Below are 7188 nucleotides of genomic sequence, written 5' to 3' on the forward strand. Positions count from 1 at the left end.
CATGTTTTTTAGATTCCCTTAGTCGTCTGAATGTCGTTTTGAGCACCAAACCAACCCGGAAGGATGAAAACAAACGGGCTGATGACGACCTCCTGTTGTCGAAAATTGCGTTCCGGAAGTAGTAATCGTCACCTGACCGGAAATGGTCACACGGCATCAGGACTTGATTTTACTCCGGATTCTCTGGGAAACACAGAGTAGCACTTTCAGTTCCATCCATATATTAAACGGGGGACAATTTTTTGTAAGGGATCTTGGAGCGCAGACTTCCTCCGGTGGTATATTTAAACGATCACCATGGTAACCGGAGTGCCTTTCAAAATGATAAGTTCCAAAGAATGGTATATCTCCCATAAAATACAAACAAACAAAAAATAAATACATGATTAGTCCGGATAGTAAATACATATGAAAACAGACAATACTAGCGATCACCATGGCACCAAAGTTCTATTTAATATAATACATTACAAAAAATAATACTTATTCCATAAAATACCAATATGTGTAAAACCAATACAAATAAAGTTATAAAAACCAATAAAATTATAGAAACCACTTCATCTCAAAATCCACATTTAACCCTTTTGGGGTTAGCGACTTCAATAAATAAATAATTTTCATTTCCATTTTAGCAAGGTTACTGTCTTTATTATTGGTTCTCCAATCAGCTTTTACTACCTTAATACCACAAAAAGATACTAAATGTTTAATGTTACACTGATGTTCCATTTTCAAATGTAATGAAACATTATGTGTTTCCAAACCCTTTTTTATTTCCCTGATGTGTTCGGCTAAACGATCTTTTAACATTCTAGTCATTTTGCCGATATATTGACTGCCGCAGGAACATTCGAGTAAATAAATATAATATTTGGTGTGGCATGTAATGAAGTCGTCTATTTGAAAAGTCTTATTCGTCTGAGTGGATTTATACTGGGTTATTTTTGGAGTATTACTTTTACAGGCTTTACACATACTACATGTCCCGCATCTATAAAAACCTTTCGATTTATTTATAGAGGATGGAATAGGAATAGCAATGGCACTCCTTACCAAACTATCCTTAATATTTTGTGCTTTTCTGTATGTAAATCTGGGCCTTTCACTGATGAAGGACTTTAGAGATGGATCATGGTTTAAAATCCCCCAATGTCTTATGATTATTTTTCTACTTCCCTGTATTGACTGTTAAATTGAGTAATAAACGCAATTTCATTATTTTTGGGTTTATTAACCTGCTGATTTTTTCGTATCACATTCAATCTATCAAATTTATGTCCTTTTTCTTTAGCTTGTTTTACAAATGTTTTTTTATATTCTTAATTTGTAAATTGTATCGCCAATTGATTGGCTTGATCTTCATATACATTAATTTCCGTCCAATTTCTCCGTATGCGGTGGAACTGGCTGTTAGGTATAGTATTCAGCCAGTTATAGTGATGATTACAACTGGCTTCAATATATCCATTACAGTCTGTAGGTTTTATATAATTTTTTGTTTTAATTGTCCCATCCTTTATTGTCATCCCATATAAATATAATGTCATCTATGTAACGGCGCCAGGACACCAGGCTGGCACCAAAACTATGGCCACTCCAAATGAAGTGGTCCTCCCACCATGCCATAAATAAATTGGCATAGCTTGGTGCCATCCTGGTGCCCATGGCAGTACCTGTAAGCTGTAAATAGAAGTCATTATTATACCAAAAAAAATTGTTGGACAAAATCAATAGTATGCCATCCAGAATGAAACTTTTATGATCTTCCGACATAACTTTTTGATCCAAAAAATACCTTATGGCATCCAAACCTAATTGGTGTCGAATGATTGTATACAAAGAGGTAACATCAGCTGTTACCAATTTGTATCCAGGAAGCCAGTTTATCTCTTAAAGGTCCCTAATAATAGATACACTGTCTTTCAGATAAGATCTTGATTCCTGTACCAAAGATTGAAGTAAGTGATCTAAATAATGTGATAAATTAGAAAGTATAGAATTTGTACCTGCCACAATGGGGTGCCCAGGGGTTTTTTCTTTATTTAAATGAATCTTAGTTAACATTTGTATTTTATTCTATGTCAGACAGTCCATTTGACTACTGGCAGGAGAAAAAGGCAATTTGGAGATGCTTGCATAAACTGGCTTTGCTTTACTGGAGCTGGCCACCCACCAATGTATACTCAGAAAGAGTTTTCAGCACAGCCGGGAACCTTGTCAGCAGTCAGCGTAGGAGGCTACTTCCTCAAAATGTGGAAAAGATGATGTTCATCAAAATGAATCACAAATTCCACAAGAAAGACCTTTATCACCAATTGAGTCCAATAATTACAGAGGCACCCGAGGCTGTAATGGTGGATTCCAGCGAGGACGAATTAATATTGTGTGAAGATGATGTACTCACTGATAAGGTTGAGGAATCGGATGATTATGGTGACAACATCTTGCCTCTGTAAAGCCAGTTTGCGCATGGAGAGATCATTGCCGGCAATGTCAGCTGCCCATTGGTAGCTTGTTTTGTGGGGGCCCAAACAAACCATTCACTTCAGCCACAATTAGCAGTCCCTGTTGCTCAAGTAATTGGTTTGTTAAACTGTGCATGTCCTGTTTAATATATACAACAAAAGGGTGGGTGGAAGGGCCCAAGGACAATTCCATCTTGCACCTCTTTCTTTGCATTATGTGCTGTTTGGGGCATTGCTGACAGACATTTTAAATTTTATAGTTTATTAAAATGCCATCCTGTCTGCCACTGCAGTGCCATTCTCTTTCCTAGATGTGCCATGTTGGAAGTTGAACTGCCACAGCTGCTGCAATCTTTGACATGCATTGATGAATGTCGAAAATGTCCAGAAATGTTTATGGTCACAGACAGCATCTCCTGCATGCCCCTTTAATTTAAAAAAAATATTCTGAGCCACCAAGTTGATTTTGTGGGCAAAACATGGATCATATTGTTCACCCATGCTCTCCCCTCCTCCCTCATAAATTTGCTTCAGAATCAAAATATTGTATTAAATTTGCTACCAATCAACCTTTCCTTTCCCTGCCTTCAACTACATACATACTCCATCTCTCTCAGGCCTCTTGATTAATGAAAAAATATGTTTCCTTATGTGCAATGGTGAAAGTTGAACTACCATGTGTTTGTGCCACCCACTGCTGCCACTTAGCTTAGTCAGCAAGTAAGCTTGGTGCAAATTATGGGCTTACATTAGATGAAAACAATATTATGCGCCGTTAGGTGGTCAAGATTGACTGGAAATGAGTGGAAATTAATGTTATTGAGGTTAATAATACTGTATGTGATTTTAGCAGTTTTTATAAATATTTGAACCAAAACCAAAACTTGCAAGGGCGGTTTTGGCAAAACCAAATCCAGATCCAAAACATGAAGAAGATACAGATCCAAAACCAAAACATGGGGGTCAGTGCACATCCCTACTTATTATGTATCCTCAGTATACAGTTTTAACACTACCCATTGGATTCTGTGTATTGGCTGAATTACAACTGTATATATAATTTCTATGAGGATCTCCTAGTCTCTGACAATTTATGCTTTCTAAGTGATGCTGGTTGCAGCGGAGGTTAATATCTCACCACAACGACGTGCTGCTCAGTAGTTGGATGATGAGAACCATCAGCTGCTGTCTGTGACTTGGCTCTCACTCCTCCAACTCACTCCCCCAACTCTTTACACTGGTTCTGTCATTTGTGGCCAGTGGAGAGCTCCGGCCCCTACTGGGCTGGGTTACTACCGAGCTCGCTGCTGCCTTGTGTAATGCAGGAAGTACCTACTCTGGTTGACCGATGACTCTGCGCAGCTCTCCCCTCCTGAACTTCCTGGACCGGAACCGAGCTAGTCTCTCAGGTACAGTAAGCAGCAGGACCCGGACTCCCTTTCAGGCGACTCCCTCCTCTGTGACTATCTGCTGCAGATTGCAGCTCTGCTTATAGCTTAGCAGCGGTGAGCTCAGGATGGGTGCAATCAGCAGTCTGCCTGCCAGCTACTCCTGACTGCTCTTATATAACCCTCACAAACTTGACCCTCTTTCTCTGACAGGAGCCACATTACTCCCAGGTGTATCACTCAGCCCACTTCTTCCATACTGCATGTCCATTCACTTCAACTGAGCATCGTACATATTTCAAACAATAAATTCATTATACAGTATTCATATATTTACACAAAAACAATATATATATATATATATATATATATATACAGTATATATATATAGATATATTAGGGGTGTGCACCGGCCACTTTTCGTGTTTTGGTTTTGGATCTGGATCTTTCTTCGTGTTTTGGATCTGGATTGGTTTTGCCAAAACCACCCTTCCGTGTTTTGGGTTCTGGGTTTTGTGTTTTGGATCTGTATTTTTTTGAAAAGAAGCATAAAAACAGCTAAAATCACAGAATTTGTAGGTTTTTCTGCTCCTATGCTATTATTAACCTCAATAACCTTAATTTCCACTCATTTCCAGTCTATTCTGAACACCTCACACCTCACAATAGTGTTTTTATGTCCAAAAGGTTGCACCAAGGTAGCTGGATGACTATGCTAAGCGACACGAGTGGGCGGCACAAACACGTGACCCATCTAGGCGTGAAACTGCAGTGGCAGACAGGATGGCAGTTTGAAAAACTAGGCCCCAAACTGTACATAATGCAAAGAAAAAAAAGAGGTGCAAGATGGAATTGTCCTTGGGCCCTCCCACCCACCCTTATGTTGTATAAACAGGACATGCACACTTTAACAAACCAATCATTTCAGCGCCAGGGTCTGCCACACGACTGTGGCTGAAATGATTGGTTCGTTTGGGCCCCCACAAAACAAGCTGGCAATTAATCTGTCCCTGCACAAACTGGCTCTACGGAGGCAAGATGTCATCCTCATCCACCGATTCCTCACCCTCTTCAGTGTGTACATCCTCATCCTCACAGAGTATTAATTCGTCCCCGCTGGAACCACAGGTCCCTCTGTACGTTCTGGAGGCTGGTCTCCCAGGAAGAGTTGATAATTCATTTTATGAACATCATCTTCTCCACATTTTGTGGAAGCAACCTCCTACGCCTTTTGCTGACAAGGTTCCCGGCTGCACTAAACACTCTTTCGGAGTACACACTGGAGGGGGGGCAACTCAGGTAAAATAGAGCAAGTTTGTACAGGGACCTCCAAATTGCTTCTTTTTCCTGCCAGTACAGGTACGGACTGTCTGACATGCCTACTTGGATGCTGTCACCGATGTAATCCTTTAACAGACAGACGCACGCTTGTCGCTGCTGCTTTGAGGATGCAAGTGCGGCTACAGCCCACACAATTCACAAAGACAGAAAAAAAGAAGAATATTTTTATTGTTTGTGTAGCACACTTTGAGGGTGTCACCACCCTTTAACAGACAGACACACGCTTGTCGCTGCTGCTTTGAGGATGCAAGTGCGGCTACATCGCACACAAGTCACAAACACATTAAAAAAATAGTTTTTTATTTTTTGGAGCATTTTGAAAGGTACACCACCCTTTAACAGACAGATGCACGCTTGTCGCTGCTGCTTTGAGGATGCAACTGCGGCTACAGCCCACACAATTCACAAAGACAGAAAAAGAAGAAGAATATTTTTATTGTTTTTGTAGCACACTGTGAGGGTGTCACCACCCTTTAACAGACAGACGCACGCTTGTCGCTGCTGCTTTGAGGACAGTATCATATGCAATGACAGTAGACTTGTCAGAAATTGCTGGCATGTCCTTCAGTCCGGACCAGATGTCCAAACCAGCCCTTGACTTATGACACAGGCGCATGCTTGGCGCTGCTACTATGTTGATGCACGTGCGGCTACATTGCACACAAGTCACAAACACATAAAAAAAATAGTTTTTTATTTTTTGGAGCACTTTGAGGGTTACACCACCCTTTAACAGACAGACGCACGCTTGTCGCTGCTGCTTTGAGGATGCAAGTGCGGCTACAGCCCACACAATTCACAAAGACAGAAAAAATAAGAAAAATATTTTTATTGTTTGTGTAGCACACTTTGAGGGTGTCACCACCCTCTAACAGACAGACGCACGCTTGTCGCTGCTGCTTTGAAGATGCAAGTGCGGCTACATCGCACACAAGTCACAAACACATTAAAAAAATAGTTTTTTATTTTTTGGAACACTTTGAGAGTTACACCACCCTTTAACAGACAGACGCATGCTTGTCGCTGCTGCTTTGAGGATGCAAGTGCGGCTACAGCCCACACAATTCACAAAGACAGAAAAAAAAGAACAATATTTTTATTGTTTGTGTAGCACACTTTGAGGGTGTCACCACCCTTTAACAGACAGATGCACGCTTGTCGCTGCTGCTTTGAGGACAGTATCATATGCAGTGACAGTAGACTTGTCAGAAATTGTTGGCACGTCCTTCAGTCCGCACCAGATGTCCAAACCAGCCCTTGACTTATGACACAGGCGCACGCTTGGCGCTGCTACTATGTTGATGCACGTGCGGCTACATCGCACACAAGTCACAAACACATTAAAAAAATAGTTTTTTATTTTTTGGAGCACTTTGAGGGTTACACCACCCTTTAACAGACAGACGCATGCTTGTCACTGCTGCTTTGAGGATGCAAGTGCGGCTACAGCCCACACAATTCACAAAGACAGAAAAAATAAGAAAAATATTTTTATTGTTTGTGTAGCACACTTTGAGGGTGTCACCACCCTCTAACAGACAGACGCACGCTTGTCGCTGCTGCTTTGAAGATGCAAGTGCGGCTACATCACACACAAGTCACAAACACATTAAAAAAATAGTTTTTTATTTTTTGGAGCACTTTGAGAGTTACACCACCCTTTAACAGACAGACGCATGCTTGTCGCTGCTGCTTTGAGGATGCAAGTGCAGCTACAGCCCACACAATTCACAAAGACAGAAAAAAAAGAACAATATTTTTATTGTTTGTGTAGCACACTTTGAGGGTGTCACCACCCTTTAACAGACAGATGCACGCTTGTCGCTGCTGCTTTGAGGACAGTATCATATGCAGTGACAGTAGACTTGTCAGAAATTGTTGGCACGTCCTTCAGTCCGGACCAGATGTCCAAACCAGCCCTTGACTTATGACACAGGCGCACGCTTGGCGCTGCTACTATGTTGATGCACGAGCGGCTACATCGCACACAA

The sequence above is a fragment of the Taudactylus pleione genome, unplaced genomic scaffold, assembly GCF_031769625.1.
Source record: "Taudactylus pleione unplaced genomic scaffold, aTauple2 ptg000178l, whole genome shotgun sequence".
Classification (NCBI taxonomy): Eukaryota; Metazoa; Chordata; class Amphibia; order Anura; family Myobatrachidae; genus Taudactylus; species Taudactylus pleione.